This window comes from Corvus hawaiiensis, chromosome 5, assembly GCF_020740725.1.
Source record: "Corvus hawaiiensis isolate bCorHaw1 chromosome 5, bCorHaw1.pri.cur, whole genome shotgun sequence".
Classification (NCBI taxonomy): Eukaryota; Metazoa; Chordata; class Aves; order Passeriformes; family Corvidae; genus Corvus; species Corvus hawaiiensis.
In genome coordinates this window covers 10,302,368-10,319,788 of record NC_063217.1, presented here as the reverse complement: position 1 = coordinate 10,319,788, position 17,421 = coordinate 10,302,368, and the positions used below count along the sequence as shown (strand labels likewise).

Sequence of the window (17,421 nt, the reverse complement as noted above, 5' to 3'; positions counted from 1 at the left end):
TGATATGAAAATGTACTAATTAAAATCAGGAAGGTGGGAGTGATGTACTCTCTGAATCCTCCAGGCCCCAAGAAAAGATAATTTCAGATTTTGTCCCTTCATTCCTCAGATCTTGACAGGTTTATGAGAAGGTCATGTTCCCTCTGTGCCCTGTAAGTGCTCCTTACAGATTAATGGTGGAAGGACTGGTGTGGTGTCCAGAGCACCACTGCAGCTCCATGTGAGCCCAGGCTGAGCTGAGCACACCAGAATTTAGAGACCTGTGTTAAACTCAGATCATTAACAGATGAAAACTCCCTGATTCCCAGACCATCCAAACAAAATTCATATGATCAGAAGCACAATATAAATCCAAAGCATAGTACACATCTGCTGATCTAGACCTGGTGAGTGTTTTCCACAGCATTAGGCTCTTACCTGTCCAAAGTGAAAGAGAGATCCCTATGCAGGAAAGAGATATAAAATACCAATGAGAGAGTAACAGCAAAATTTTTCTCTCCTGTTGAAGGTGTCAATTTGCCTCCCCAGTTTACCAGCCATTGCCCTTCACCCCAGAAAAAGAAGTTGCAATTAAGACAACTTTGCCTGCTGTGTTTGTCCAAACCTCTTCTGAAGTGATGATACTGCACTCCTCTACCCAACTAGCCTGAACAAACTGACCTTTAAAATGAATGAACCGTTTTATCCTTGACCTCCTGGGAGGGATTAGACATGACAGTCATATTTAATAGGAAGAAGCTTAATAGGTTTATTCCTGTAATACAGAGATCTCTGCTAATTTCAATGTAGTTTCCCAAAGAGAGTACATAGACACAAATTGAACAATCCCAGTGGTATAATCAGAGATACAAAAGTAGAGAATTTAGCTTAAAACTCCCCCACAAAGGCTGACTCTTGAGAACCTTTGACAACCCTGCTGCTCCCACCTGATCTCTCAGGGTAGAAGGTTCCTGGACTCTTGGTTCTGGCACACAGTGAAAACCCAGTTAGGGGAGTTTATTTAAGTGAGATTAGCACTAATTAATCAATTTAAACATGAAATTGAGATGGGGTGAGTGTTTTAATAGATGTCTGTAAGACAACAAAAACCAGATGTGTTTTCCTCAAATCTTTCCCCCGCACAATGTGTACCAACCTCTCTTTTATATGTTTTTATATATGTATAAAAGGTCTTGATTTAGGTAGACCATAGCATAATGAAATCATGTTACAATAATATACATTCTGAGAACTCAAAGCTAATGAGGAATGACATTTCTAACATAGGCAACCTGGTTATCCTTTAAGGAAATGGCAGAATGCCATTTTTTATGCAGCAGTTTTCTGCCTGTCCTCAGTGATATTGCTACTAGCGGGAAACAGGGTCTTCTAAACAATTCCCCAATTCTTCCAAATACTCTTTTTTATTAATCCTCATGATAGCTGTATTTTTTAAATTTAAAAAAATTGTCTCAGCATGCAACTAAGAAGTCTGACCACTGTGTCTGTCAATAAAGTATCTAACTGCCTGGTTGGAATACCTGAGTAAGGAACACTATTGCCAGACAGATTTTAGTCTTCCTCAGCCAAAGGAGAGGAAATATTCTGGATTTATAGAAGTACAAATCTAATTAAAACCAGGCCCTACCTTTTATTCATACTCCATTTATTCTCCACAGTTGCTCCACATCTGTGCTAGGCTCTACCTACCATCATTTCAAGACTGTAAATTACCAAGTAGCAAGCAATTTGTGCTGCTAAGTTTATGTGCAATGTTACTTCCAGAGTTTTATTGTAACTTAAGAAACAAAAACTACTGTACTAAGGAGAATGGCAGGGAAGAAACCTTCACAGATAGAGACACATCAGGCTGAATTATAGCAGTTACCCAACAGTGATGTCTGCTGAGTTGTAACAGACAATAATACAAGTGTACCAAAAAGGAGACCATTAAAATGAGATCCTTCTCATAAAGTGCTGTTCTTCACAGTCTGCCTTTCTGCCTTGAAAATGTCACATTTGTTAACTAGATGTAGAAACCATGTAACATTCAGTTGTGAAAGCAATAATGAAAACAATGACATTTGTTGGAACCCTGGGGTTAGAAAATTTAGGTTTCTGGGATATATGTAACAATATGGAGGATTTGGGGTGTGGATTTGTTCTTCTTCTTTTCTTCTCCTTCTTCTTCTTCACAAATCTGGGTCTTCTGGTATTGGGTCAAAAAACCCGCAGTGTGGATCATGAATAGTTAGTTATTGGATTATAAGAAAAAATAAATTACTTGGCATTCCATAATTAGGTGATTTGGACCTTAAAAGAGCTTGGAAGTTAGAACTCGGAGCCATTTTCCGCCTTGTTAACTAAGAAGCACATCCCATGCAGCTGTACCATAGATAAGAAAATAATAAACATCTAAGTCCGAAGAACAACCTAGCATCCTCTGCCTTTTAATCCAAACTCTGAGTAAAAGAACTCGTGAAACAAAAGTAAAGAAGAAAAGAAAAACGAAAAAAGAGAAAATTAACAGCATTAGTTGATAATGTCCAGATCATTTTATGGAGGAAAAAGCTCAGGTAAAATGCAATGATTCCAGGAAGAATTTCATCTGGAGTTAGATATTCACTATAATTGAAGGCTCAGTGAATAAATAGATGTATTTCTTCCAGTTATCACCTGGGGTGTAACCACAACTCAAAGACTGGTCAGAAGAGTTGCCTTGCCCAGATGTTGCCATCCACTTTTCAGGATCCATTGTTCTCCACCTGACAATAAAAACAGGCCTTTCATAATGCTGCTGTAGTTTTGTCCTGGAAGTTTTCATGACCGGGTGAACTGAACATGTAACCTCGGGGTGACTTTAAACCATCATGGTTTAAATATTGTTTCAACACGGCAACATCAACCTGATATAATGGACTATCCTGCCTCCAGCCCCAGCCCCTTACTCACCAGTCTGACAGAGTCTCTTCCTGAATCTGGACACAAAGCACTAAATGTCTGCACCCAAGCTATAAAAAAGAGAAGATAAGATATACCTGACCAAGGTACATTGGACTTGTCTACTTCCAGAAAACACATTAACAATCCCCAGCCACTTCTTCATCCTCTGGTCAGAGCACACATGCATTTTCTGCTTTGGTCAGGATCATTAAGGCCATCTCTATATTCTTTTTCTCCTGCTTCTTCCTCCCAAATTCTTTGTAAACTTCTGTCCAATTAGAATACAAAAATACACAGAATGGCATATGAATTCTTTTTTTTAAAGGAAGCAACACCCTAAAACGTCAGCCACTTTTCTCTGCACAGTTGCTATGCGAACATCAAAACATCTTTCCCAAGTCTATTCTCCTGGCCAAGGCACCACATTCAGTGACATGCACCATTTGTTTGTTAAAACTCATCAGTGCTAAGCACATTTTATAATTTTAATAAAGCCATTTTATACTTTTATAATTGTGGCAGGGCATATCACCCCTCTCCCCACCACGGGTGGCCGGTGCAGATAGGAGAGATAAGTCAGGTGGGCAAGGCCCAGTGGGTATCGTCTCCTGGCAGAAAAAGGTCTGCCAGCTTAACAGATGTGGGAAGAGATAAAAAAACCATAGGTGACCAAAAGGCCTGTTTTCACACTATGAAAGTACTACAGTTTATCACAGAGGCAGAAGTCTCTTACACACACCTTGGGAACATGAGAGACAATTTCTTCCTGAAGTTTGGACACAACTTCGGGGTTACTTTTCTGGAAATTGAGGGAAAGGATTTTGATGTGTGCCCCTTCAACAATTTGGTGGTAAGAAACATTGGATCCTAAGTTATACTATTTCTTAGCTGGCTGTAAATTTAATGGTACCTTTAATAATATTCCCTTTTGTCTTGTTCCTGTGTAGTAATAGTCCACTTTAAGTCTCATGTCTGTTAGTTTTGTGTCTATTAAATAAATAATTCATTCTATAATAGACCAAATCAGCCATTATTAAAGAACTTACAAATGAGAGTGGGTCTTGGGGTGCTGGCCACCTCAATAACACAACTGCCTGCTGCCAGAAGCTTGAGCAAGAGGCAGGGACTTATTTAAACCCACATCATCCATTCATAACAATAATTTCAATAATAATTTAATTTACGTTTTATAATTTTATAATTTTAATAAATGACAAGTGGTTGAGTGATGTGGCAAAAGGTGAGAGAATCTGGATGGAAGAGAGGAAAAAATAAAGAGAAGCTGTATCTTCTGCTACTGTTTTGCCTCCTCAGTACATAGCACGGCTCATGAATATGATTCCCTCTAAATTCCAGCTGTCACAGAGCCGTCAGTGTCTTCATGCTGAATAAGAATTTCTTGCTAAACCACTCACTTATCTCAACTCTATGTAATGCTCATGTCGCTAAATGACTGCATAAAATGGTGTCTTTAATACTTGTGAATTGTGCTACATGTGGAGCAGTATTCCCACAGAGATCTGAAATTTGCTACCTTAGCAACAAAATCATGTTAATTTAATATGTGTGTGTGTGTTTACCTTCACTTATTTCTTCAGATGTTCTACAGGAATGAAAATATACTGAGAGATATTCCCAGTTCCTAAATCTGGGATTTTAGGTTATGCTAGAGTCAGGGTAGTTAATAATATCATGACCAGGTCACACTGGTATTCATCCCCAGCTCACCCAAGCAGAGTCCTCTCAAACTGAGATGACCACAGGTTGACATCATTCCCAGCCAGTCTGAATGGGATTTTTCCTTCATTGAGATTTCTAGATTATTTCTTTCTCAGGGAAGGGCAGTTCTGTTCTGGATCAATTTGCCACAATCTGTACTGTTCAGCTGTCCACAAAATACACTAAAATGACACTTCCAGCTGTACTGTATTCCAGAACTTATAAAATTAATTTAATTTTAAAAGTACATAAATTAACAATTTTATTTTGGTCTTAGATTAAGAGTAAATGAAACATATTAAGGGCTTAATATCTTCCACAGCACCTATGGGGTGTCTGGGAGTTATTCAACACAACAGTATAGTTCAGCCTACAGACTATCTAAGGGTTCCTTGTAGAGGAGAAATCCTCTTACATATCAATTTCTTAAGAGGTATTGTAAATCAGAACTAACCCTGAATTTTAAGACAAGGAATAATAAAACATATTTTATCCGAAATTTAAATGTTTCAAACAAATCAACATATTATAAAGAATATTGGGGGTTTTTTTGCCAACCCTGGTCAAAGCAAACTATTCCTTTTGTATCCTGTGTTTTTCAGAAATAATTTGGTATATTACCTTTTAATGTAAAAATGTACCAGGACAATCAATACCTCAATAAGCGTCTGTTATCACTGAGAGAGGAGATGTGAAACTGAAAGTAGCAGGAACATGTTGTCACCTGCAGCCCCAAAAAAAAATCCAAATATATCAGAGATCAGAGAATATTCTGAGTTGGAAGGGACCCACAAGAATCATCAAACACCACTCCACAAATTATAGAAATGAGACAAACAGGACCATTAGGTTTGCTCTGTTGGCTTTTTTGTAAATGGCATTTTCAGCCTCGGCCCCACCTACACCCATGGTGTTATTTTCCCTGAGTTAGCAGGGTGATTCCACCTAGCACATGTTCATATGGTATCACAACTCTGCTGGGAATCAGCATCATACACAATTGATATTGGGTGATTAATTTTTTTTTACTTCTAAGAGGTGCTTCATATTCTTTGGGGACAGATTGTTTTATTGGTTTCAGGCAGCAGTGAAAAGAGAGAAATGCAGTACTTTGATGTGTGCAAGGAATGAGATAAATCCAGAGCACAGGAAAAGGCAGCAATGCTCCAGTGATGTCTCCAAGCCATTTAATTAAATTTTGCACTGTCTTGTAATCACACATTTCTGGCGGTGACCTGAAGCATCGGAAACAATGGAGCAGAATTTAGTGCTCTGTCTATTTCTTTCCATTTTTAAGAGAGAACCAAAAGGGTCTCAGTATGGACAAACAAGAGGAATGTGGACTTTTGGCGTGACCTAATTGGCACAGAAAGAAGAGAGGCTCAGGCAGGACTCTATGAGTCTGTTAATATCAGCTGAAAACAGCAAGGCTGCATCATGCTTCCTAACTCACTTAAACAGGGCAGACAGGGAAAAAGGAAGTACCACTGCTTAGCAACAGCATTTCGGTCCATTACAGATGGATTGTGCCACTCAGCAGGACCATGATCCCTTCCACCCCACTGCAGGCAGGGAGGCAAACACACATCAACAAGAAAATGCATAAACTCTAGTCAAGCTTTCATGAGGCTGAATACTAAAGCAATGCCTCAAAAGTTGATCCTCGTCCCTTCTTTTTCAAAGATGTGAGAAGGTGATTGGATTTTTGCCAGTTGGTTTGTCAGGGCCTGTTTGGGCTGGGGAGAAAGTTTGCTTATGTTATTAACAATTAGGAGAGCTGAAGAAAAAATTAAGTAAAATCCTGCTCTCTAAAGCAGTTGGGGGCACAGCAGGGATGTACACAACTGGAGTTTCTTACTCCATCTTGCAGAAGGGAAAGCACCGGTATCAGAAGGAGCAGAGCAGACTTACAGCGGTTGCTTACCTCTAAGATCGTGAGCACAGGTTCCTTCCTTTTCTGGGGTGCACAAGCCAAACACACAGTTCCCCCCTCTACATCTGCTGGCGCCATAAACTGTCCCAGAAATCCATATTGTCACTTTGATTAAGGGTGACAAAATCAGCAAAATGCAGAGCAAAGTGGATGCTCTGTTTCTGCTCCAACCAGAAAGAGTAGCATCAGCAAGTTCTTCACGCCCCATTGACTCCTGCATGATGGTAATACAGATGGTACAGTAAAAAACCAGCAGTGAGAAGAGCTACATAAAACCTAGAATTTTAGGATCATTCTGCAGAGTTCCATCCTGTTGAAACACATCTGTTCAGCTATAGAGACAAGATGTGCTAGCTGCAGATTGATCGAAAAGAGTCTGAAGAAGGGATGTTACCGCCTGCAGTAGCACGAGAGGGGGGTTAAAACAAACAACACAAACCAGCAGTTAGGTTTTGACTTTGGACTAACTTTGATTCACATTAAAAGGAGTAAAGCAGAACAAATAGCCTAAACTGCTCAGTGAAGTGCGTCAGAAAGCAAGTCCAGCCATAAAGCACCAGTCTACTCAGGGATTATATAGGGTTCTATCAAGTTGGTTTAATACCTATCTGTATTCTGCAACAATTTTCTCTATAAAAAAAGGAGTTTAAAAGAGTTTGTTTGCCTCACAAAGATTTACTAATGAGCCATATCCTGCTGTTTATTTGTATGCTGCATTTCTTTAAAAAATTCACAGATATTTAACCTGGAACTGTGGCATGTTTAGGGCTCTGAAAGTTATATTAGGAAAGGAACATAATGATGAATATCTCTCCTTCCAGAAGGAAGAATATGAGACTACAGATGGGACTGGCAAACAGCAGCACCTAGATACTTCAGCCGCTGATAACTGCAAACAAATATTGCAGACCTCTGCATTCTATATATGGGGAGAATCATGTCTGCATCTCTGATCAGCAGGGCCCTTTGCAGTCCTGCCCTGTAACTCCTGTGCTGCCTGCAGAGCTGGGCAGATCTGGGGACAATTCATGGGAATATCCAGGTAATGCAACCAGGCACAGCCCAGAGTTCAAACGCTTTAAAAGGCCAAAGGCAAGGGGAACCTCGAGCCCTTTCAATGGTGCAGCCCTGTTGCTCTGTTGGGATTTGTCTTAAGGTTTTTGAAGAAAAGAAATGCTAGAGAAGAAAATGAAAGGCTTAAATAAAATTTTATAGCAACAAAAGGAAAATCCTACTAAGCAAACAAAAAAGTGAAATCTCTTATCTCCTATCACAGACTAAAAATCAGTTAGAAGCTGTAAAAAACAGTAAGAAAAAGGCACTGGTTCCCGTCCCAGAAGAAAGGTTTTAAAAGTAAATTAATCCAATTTAATGGGTTTATTAAGAATCAAGATAAAGGGAAAAAATTAAATGGAAAATTTGTCCTCAGCTGAAAATCATTTAGCACAGTGAGGACCAAAGAAGGCAACAGAAGGGCTCCTTCCTCAGCCCAAAATAACAAATTTAATGCACAGAAAAAGCCCAGTAATCTATACGGAGAGGAACAATGTAAAGTCCTAGGATGAGTCCAAACAGACTAACATGGTCTCAAGAACACCACAGCATCCTTGTGAAGAGTCAGTGAACCACATCATTAACAGGTATTGGATGATGTGGGTAATATATACCTATAAGCACACACCTATGGATAACATACACATTTATTATGACATTATTTAAGCCCTTCATACAGCTTCATTCATAATCATGTGTCCAGTTCTAATCACTTATTGTTTAAAATATTCCAGTGGAAGTGGTGGAAAATATATAGAAATCGCCCCTATAGAAGACATTAAAAAGACACTTGTCAGAGAGAAGCAATAAACATTACAGACAGTGAAAAGGGAATCAGATACTTCCAAGTTTTAAAGCAGATACTCATATCTCCTACTAATTTACTAAAAAGTAACTGAAAATGTAGTTAATCTGGAAAATTGAAAGAAATTTATTTTAAAATCAGACTAATCCTATGCAGATCACTACCACAACTCAAAAAAAGCAGTTGGATTTATAGAACAAAGACAGCAGTGGCCTAGTTAAGATTAGAAACAACAAACAAACAAACTAAACAAAGTTTCAGATATGCAGAGAAGTGCATCATTTAAGACTGGGGAAAAAAACACTTTACGTATTTAATTAAAATTTGGCCAGACAGGATTTCTAGTGCCTTCCTCTAAAGAATCTGACTGCTTTGACAATGCAAGAGCAGAGTGACAGGTTTCCCCTGGAGTGATGTCTGCTCTTTCTGCCTGTGCTCCTAAACTGGGTAATTGGGAATTGACATAAAATTCTTTGACTTTAATGATGAAGAAAAATATTACATATTCTACTGGATCTTCTTAGATAATAATTAAGTTAAGGTTTTGGGAAAGCTTTTTTCTACTCGATTTTTATTCCCTGCTGTTTCCAGAACAATAATAAACATACTGATCCTGCACTTGACAGTGCCCTGCCCCTTAAAAATGTTCCCTGCCACAGAGCAGTACAAAAGAAGGGCAACTCAGTTCCCTCACAGCCCCATATATTGCATAGGAAAAATGTATGTTCACTAGGATTTTTTCACAGTCATCCATTTCAAAGATACCAGGAGAACACAGATGCTCATTTATTGACTATAATAACCTTCAGGATATTTCTTAGCATTCTAATTTAACAGCTAGCTGAATTTCCATTTTTAAAAATGTTTTTAAGAACACACTCTCATTTTCTTACAAAAAATGCAAGTGAAAGGGTAAAAATCATATAGGTAATTCCAGAAGAAAAAAAAAAAATTATAAGTACTTATATATATAAGGAAAGAAATGCTTTTAGTTGCTAGGTGACAACATTTTTACCTGTTCTGTCAGAGTATTTGCAAAATACTTACAGCCAAGAACATTAATGTCAGCTTTTCATCAGTTCTATAGCAGGTGCAGATATTCACAAAGACGTAAAATCATGCTTGAGAAGCAATCCAGTGTTGCAAGTACCAGCTAAATAATGTAGGACAACCTAATAAAGTTAGAAATGTAAATGGAAGATTATGGAAGGAGATTAAATTGATTAACATCTCATGCATATTGTGGGAGAATAACCAAGAGGAAAGATAAAACTGCTCGATAGTTAGTCTTCATGCTCACAGGTGAGGTGCTCTGAGTTTTCAGCCTGAGGTGAGAGCAGAGGATACAATTTTAGCCTTCACACTCAAGTTAAACATCATGAAGTTGGATGCTAGCAGCTCTCCAGAGCAGCATCAGGTAAAACACAGGGCAGACTTTTAGGAACTGCATCACCTGAAACAAAAAAGCAATTGGAAGAATTCTGGAAAAGAGCAGAGAATTGGTACCATGGATACCAAGAGAGTTTTATGCAAACAATTAAAATCATTATATATACCTTGATTAAGGGATTACCGAAGCAAGACAGAGTGAAATGTCAACATATTAAAGCAGAGAGATGTACAGAAATCAAAATTTAATGACATTTTCTTCTTCCAGTGGATTATCTTAACTCTGAAAGCAGAGTTTTGACACTTAAAAATCAACTAAAATGTTCACATTCTTTATTAATATACATAAAAATTAATATATGAAATTAATATTAAAACATTTTTTGCTTTGATGAATTATGTACATTCCCCTTAAAGTTATATTTGGTCTATCCATGCAGACCCAGAAAAGAGGGAACTGAAAAACAAGAGTAATTTTCATACCAAATGAGATGTGCTGTGACAATTACTCTCCAGACCTTAACCTCAATTTGTGACACCACTACCACTTTACTGAAAACTAACAGTACAGAGAACAAAGGCAGTGCCATCCTCAATCCTGGTAGGGATCAAACATTGTGACTGCCCTGACCTGCACAGAGCTCTGTGCCAGCCTGAGCCTTGAACCATTGCTGGCAGCTTTCTTGGCTCTTGTCCCTGCTTGCAGAGGAGAAATCACCAGTGGGGAGGCCACTCCCTGTAGCTTTCAAAATATAGATACTAGAGAGCATATATTGAATAATTACCCTTTTCAAATAATTTAGCACAATTATGGTGCTGTACTTCACCTCGCAGTAGCCGTTGCATACTTGGTGGCTACAGGAAAATAACTGGATTCTCTTGGCTCTCAAAGTGAGCACAAATGAGACAAATCATGTACCAGGAATTAAATCTCATTTAAAACAGTACAGTACATTAGTGCCTGATTGCTTTCTTAATCACTTTTGTTCTGTACAGAGCATCTTCCTTAATCATTCTTTTACCCTATACGTAACACCCCCCATATAATTATACTGCTTTTACATTATATTATTTTGGATTAAGGAAGCACCTCCTCTGCTTTTAGTGACAATTATTCCACTCTGTGAAAGAAATTGGTTACTTTTTCCAGCAACAGAGCTGATGTCCATTGTGATATCTAAAATATTGCTTGATTAGTTAAAAGGTGATCATTTTCAGAAATCACTATGTGATAATTATCTACCTATTCTGGTATCATGCTTTTACTGAATTTGTCTCCATATGTGAGGTCTAAGGATGCCTTGTTAGGCTTTCAGGCTAAATCTCAATAAAATAATGGAAACTACGCCAAATTTTTTTGCCTAACACAAAACTCAGATCTCTTTATCTTCACTGTCACTTGCCACCTCTGAAAATGGCTCCCAATTACATGTTTCTTTCACCATAATTGAATGCAATTTTTTAACTCCGTAACTCTCTTAGTGCTCACCAAATCTTATCTGTCTGTGGCTACATGGTGTGGTTTGATGGTCCTGCTGTGGTTGCAAGTGGACACATACATTCTGAAAACAATTAGCAAAGTGGCAATAAAAAGAAAGGTGTCTGGCAGCATCAGCAATGAAATTAATAAATAAATAGGTGATGCCTAAGCTTCGCCTCCCTTTGGAGGTTATTAGTGTTGAAAAATCAGGAATACTTTAAAGTCTGTGTGCAGAGTATAACGTAGTGGAGGCTGCATTGCTACTGAGTGCAGTACTCTGCAGCTGGAGATCCTGCTCTCTCTGAGGAGGTTTTATAGACAAAAAAAATATACTTGTAAAAAGTATGCATTTACCACTTGCAGGAAAAATTGAAAGAAGTTTTGAATGGCAAACCATGAGGCCAAGTTCCCCATGGCTCATCAAAGCTCAATGTGTTCCATTCTGAAGCACAATGTCTTTGATCTTTCATGTAAATATCACAGAATCAGTATCTCCTCATTTCACTCTTTGAGTTGTGACTGCCAGGGATTTACAACTGGTGATAATTCATGGCTGGATAGAATTGGTCCAGAGCAAAACAAGCAGAGTAAGTACCATTTCTTCAAGGGAACAAATATTCAAATCAGCCTTTATGGTTCCTCCAGATGGAAATACTTTTTCTTTGATGAGGAATATTAATACAACAGCAGTGGGCTTTTTAATTAATTAGTGGGTCATTAATCTGCTGATCTCTGCAGATAATGAAATCTTAGTATTCAAAGAACTGAGAAGTTATTTCAACAAACTTTAAATGCTGAACTAATCTCTTCAGTGATGAGTTCAAACTCAATGTGAGAAGAGACAGAGCTGTAACAGGAACTATTTGTTCCAACATCTGTATTGCTGTTCCAAGACTTGATAGTAAACAAATAAGCTCAGTAAAATCTCTTCATGTCTAAGCAATTATTTCAGCTTTTTTTTTTTATGAACTAAGCACTAAGTGCATCTGGCTGAGTCTGACAAACTAATCTTCAATTATTAAAATTCATAATTGAAACAGAAAATATTTTCATTAATTGCAAAACAAATGTAGAGAATATCAGCAAAATTCAAAGGGACAGGACTGGCTTTGTGTTTAAATTCTTAAAGAAAGAAAATGACTGATTTTTTAAAATTTTTAGGTGCTTTTTATCTATAAGTTTATCCTTAAATACCTCTCCAATATTTTTCCATGCAAAGAAATTACGATGCCATTTATAACTCGTTCTTTTAAATTTACATGAGTAGGAATTTCAGGTTTATTATTCTTCCATGTGGAACATCCCCAATATTCTACTTCATATCTCAGGAGATCCTTACACTTTCCTCATCTTTTTCATGTTTTAACAATTCTTTTTTTGACTGCCCTCAAAGACAGCAATTTTCATATCCTCTGGGCAAAGCAGTGTTGCATATAATCCACTCTCATGCCTCATCTTAGCCCATTAGCTGCTCTGTCCCACTCTCAACCAGAAAATAATTTTCACAATTGTTGTCCCACACCTGAAAGCATGCCTGGGTAAAAGTTCACCTTTTCCAAAACTGCAACAATCACAGTGCAATATTTATTCCTGGCCTGAAGCTGATTTCTTCTCCCTGAGTCAGTTGGCTCCCAATCTACCACTGCCCCGACCCTGCTGCAGCATTTAGGTCCCACTGTCACTGCTTCTGGTTTTGCACTTCTAACCCACCTCCTGGCCTGGAGCAGCAGAGCATCCACAGCTTTAATCTGAAGGAGGTGTCTGGACCCCAGTAACTCACCATTTGCTTCTATTTTATGGGGTGCTAAACCACACAGGCATCTCTAGAACAGGTCATTGAGCAGAAATCAGAGGGGGCAACTGACCTCATCACGTGCAATCTGGGTCTGCTTCCCAGTGAAATTGGAGTCGCTGAGCAAGCAGAAAACAGCAGCAAGGACCTCCTCTAGGTGAGCAGGAAGCCAAATTACTCAAAAGTGTAATTGAAACTGTCTCATGGTTTTCTTTCAGCTCTTTCAAAATCACAGGATGAGCAGAACAAATCTCTTGCCCAGTTACATGTTTCTGACAGGAATCAACAGCAGAGGTTTAGAGAAAAAGAAATGAACAGGGACTAGCACTTTGAAGTTTTCTCCACAGCATACCCCCATCTTCTGTCAAAACGCAATTCAGAGACTTCCTAAACCAAAGTTTGTGTCTGCATCCTTATTTTTAATGATTCCTTTTTTTTTTATGAGCATATCTTTGAGACTTTTTTAGCTCTCAAGGTCCACGTCATGCGGTAGCAATGCGGTGCTTCTGCTGGGTAACAACTTTCTTTCTTGTATCTTCTAGAAACCATGTGTGATCATTTCAACTGCTGCCATACTGGTCTCATCCTGTAAGAAATAACAAACAGTTGTTCCTTACTCACTTTCTGTATGGTATCTCTGGTTTTATATTTCTTTCTGTTCAGCCTCCCTTTAGCAACTGTATGGTGGTTTTTATCATTTTCAACCTTCTTTGAATAAAACCAAAGAGACACAAAACATGAATATACAGTGAATTTAGAGTGACATAGTGATATTTTCTGATTTTTCCAATGAAGTCATCCCACTAATTGTTTAATACACCATCTGCCTTTTTTACCACTGCTGAACATTGAGTTGACATTTTTTTGAAGTATCCACAAAAATGCCAAGATATATTTCCAGAATGGTAACAGCTTATTTGCAGACCAATTTTCTTTGGTTTAGTTAGGGTTGATTCCCTCTCTTCCCGCCTTTCTCCCATTACCTTGCACAAATCAACAGTGAATTTCATCTGCAAGTGTATTACAGATCTTTCAGCCTCATTAGATTCTCTCGCAAGTTGGCTCCTCAGAGCCAACTTTTGTGTTTACAGACCAAAATAGTTTCATACTGCCTGTAGACACTTCCCTTGCTCTCGTTGCTTTGCCAGATTCTTTGTGAATTTTTATCCTAGCCTAAAAGTTCTAGATAAGCTTCAGAATTATATCCTTGTAATTCTGAGCTTTCCTCCAGCTATATCAGCATGGGGGACATCAGAAATATGGTAAATAAGAAGATTTGGAAGGAAAAGCAGTGAACAGGCCTGTTGTGTCTGAGACTGCTTTTATCTGAGATTATATTTGAGACTTTTTACAAATAAAATGTACCTGGTTTCTCTTCTCTCTTTGCAAGTGGTGATCCCAAGTATACCTAGCTAAAGTCTAAACTGTTGATAAAGTGGGAACTGAGAGGGAAAAAAAGTGTATCTAGTTATAGGAAATTCACTGGCACCACAGAGCCAGCTCCATCCCAACCAAAATCCGAGATTAAAGACAAGGGGAAAGAATCTGGAATTGCTGCAGAAAACAGTTTAGTCATCTGAGGCATTCTGGCCCAATGACTCCTTTTGTTATCTAATGAAAATGTTGCCATGTAAGTGTTTAATTAAGATTAGAAAACTACTTCACTCTTTTATAGCTCCAGGTACATTGCTCAGCATGCAACAACATTCCTGTGAAAGTAAAGGATTTTTTCCTTGTTTTCTCTGGCACCTTACTTTTTCTGCTGCCTGAACTTCGTTCTGTCTGTGCAGCCATTCTATAAAGCACACCTTATTTAAATAGGATTGATTCCCTTGCTCTTCTGGATACCCACTTCATTTAATACAGAATATTTAAATGCTTCAACAAAAGAAACAATGATCACTGGTACATCTCATTTTTTTCTTGTCCCTTCAAAGCAACATTCCTTTTTTGTGTGTTTTCCCCTTGAAGACATTTCTGTAGCATTGAGTACCATAATCTGCCAGAATTTCATGAGCCATAATGAGATCTCATAGTATCATCCTGGGAGATGCTGTAGATTTCAGACTGCCTCACCAACCAATCCCTTTCAAGCTCCTTCCAAAATGAACAAGACAGTGAAAAATAAGGTAATTAGATAACACTGATTCAGTATTATGTTGCATGTTGTAAAAAAATAGGAGAGAAAATCTATGACATTCAGCTCTTTGGTGTTCTGCAGTGAAGTGCATAATATTTGCAATGCATAAGGTTGGTACTCTTATATCTCAGTACACACCTCTGGAAATTTTTCAGTTTCCACAAGGAAGAGCAGATATTCACATTAAAATCCATTAATTTAATCCACCAAAGGCCATAAAAATTCAGAGGATGCTGAACCATTCCTTACCTAAGCATTTACAGAAATCTTGTAATTGAGAAATACTTACATTTCACTGAAAAGCTCAATCATGCCAGAGGAGCTTTCAACTGCTGATGTACCAGAGTTATTTGGAATATTCATTTTATGGTTAAAAATGAATTTGACTTAAGGTAAGGGAAAAATGCTTGGCTCTAGTGTGAGTTTACAGGTGATCTATATAAACTTGAGAGCAAGTCACTACAAATAACATCTTACTCACATGGCCCATTTCTGAGTAATTCCTTCCTTGACCTTGTATTTGGATACATTTGTCAGTAAAGATACCAGTTGTTAGTGTCTCTATTTATGAATGCAAGCCTAACAGTATAGATCATACAGGTTTCCCAGTGTTTCAGTGCCTATTCCTGGCTCAAAAATGAACAAGAAAACAGACCATCTTATTTCCTTTTATTTTCTGCCTTTTAAATCATATTCCCTGCCTACTTCTTCTGGCGCTTCCTCCCCTCATATAAAAGGCTCAAATCATACTGTTACAGCCTATAGCTCTTTCTCAGGGCTCAAGCAAATATTTGTGTATATAGGACATATATGAGCAGTTCATCCAAAACAAAATTTTTCCTTGTGTTACCTGTGAAGGTCCTAGTTTTATTAATGCAAATAATAGTGCAGAGTCACTGCAGGTAACATGGTACAAATAACCACAAAAGATGCAGAAAAGGCCTGCTCCAAACCTTGAATCCACCTGAGCAGTAGTCTGGGTCAGATGCACTAATACAATCAGATGCTCCTTTTTCTTGGGTATTCTCTCCCTGTGTTAGCTGTTTCTAACCATGTGCAAGTTCCTTAACTCTCCCACTCATCACTGCTTACAGAGGTATTTGCTGCTTCTCTGAGAACCTTCCTACTGAGAGTATTTGTCAGGTAAGAGATCTCCCCTGCTTCAATCACATAGGAACCTTCTGGCTGAGAGTGGGAGGCAAAAGTCTCGCTGCTTACAGATGGCAGGAGAGAAAAAATACACATCCCCTCCTGCCCTACCTCTGCAGCGACTCTGAGAGTCCCAGGAACCCTCAGCTAGAGACTGCCTTAGCAACCACGTGTTAGTGGAGACAACCTCCATCTGTTTAGCCCTCCTGTAAATATAACTGAGATCTTGTCAAGTCTATCAGTTGAAGCAAAATGGGAATTCTTTCCCTGTACTTATTTTCTAAGAAGCATTTTCTCTTTGCCTAACTTCACAGGACTCCACAGACAGACTGGACATTAGCTTGTTATCAGCCCATGAAAGATAGGCTAGAAAGGTGTCATTTTGTAGGTGTCACCCCAAAAGAGATTCCTGCCGAAGCAGAGCAGGCTATTTCCCTGCTGAATAAGCTACAGGAAAGAAGGATTGCCTTTGATACAAGCAAGGAAAGAGACAGCTCAGCCATCCAGGGGTGTGTCTGCATACACATGTACAACCTCACAGAAAACAAAAGGGTGGGAGTTTGGTAACACCTGTAGAAGGGTCAATTCCTTTTCTCCGATTCCTTTCCTTCACCAAAGTCAAAGATGTCTCTCTTGTGAGGACTGCTTATCTTTGCTACTGAGGGACACTGTGAGTATGCTCACCAGGTTTTCTGGTGTGGTTTGAAAAGTATGATACTGCATTTCTTGAATATTTGGAAGAGGCCGAATAATAAAGATGAATTCAGAAAGGAAACAGCTGATGGCTTACTGGCTGCTCAGCATCTGATTTCATCAACTCAAAAATATACTCATTTGATATGTGTGCAGGGACATTCTACAAATACTCATTTGAATTCAAGACTCTTACCTCACTTATTCTTTCCTTTAGCACCTCAATCTTTCTCCACACTAAAAGATATCTAATTATTTGACTTGCTATAAAAATTGTCCTAATTACAATTTTCAAAAATTAAGAGCTCACAGAATACCATTGACATTAAACCTTTATTCATTTGAA

General features: G+C 38.4%; 1 long non-coding RNA gene across 1 annotated transcript in view; it reads right to left on the bottom strand.

The window, feature by feature from the left end:
• Positions 1–10,237: 10,237 nt before the first annotated feature.
• Positions 10,238–17,421, bottom strand: part of LOC125326316 — a 37,871-nt gene continuing 30,687 nt past the window's right edge. The window contains exon 3 of the long non-coding RNA XR_007203757.1: positions 10,238–13,679. This is a non-coding gene — a long non-coding RNA (uncharacterized LOC125326316). The remainder of the gene's footprint in view (positions 13,680–17,421) is intronic.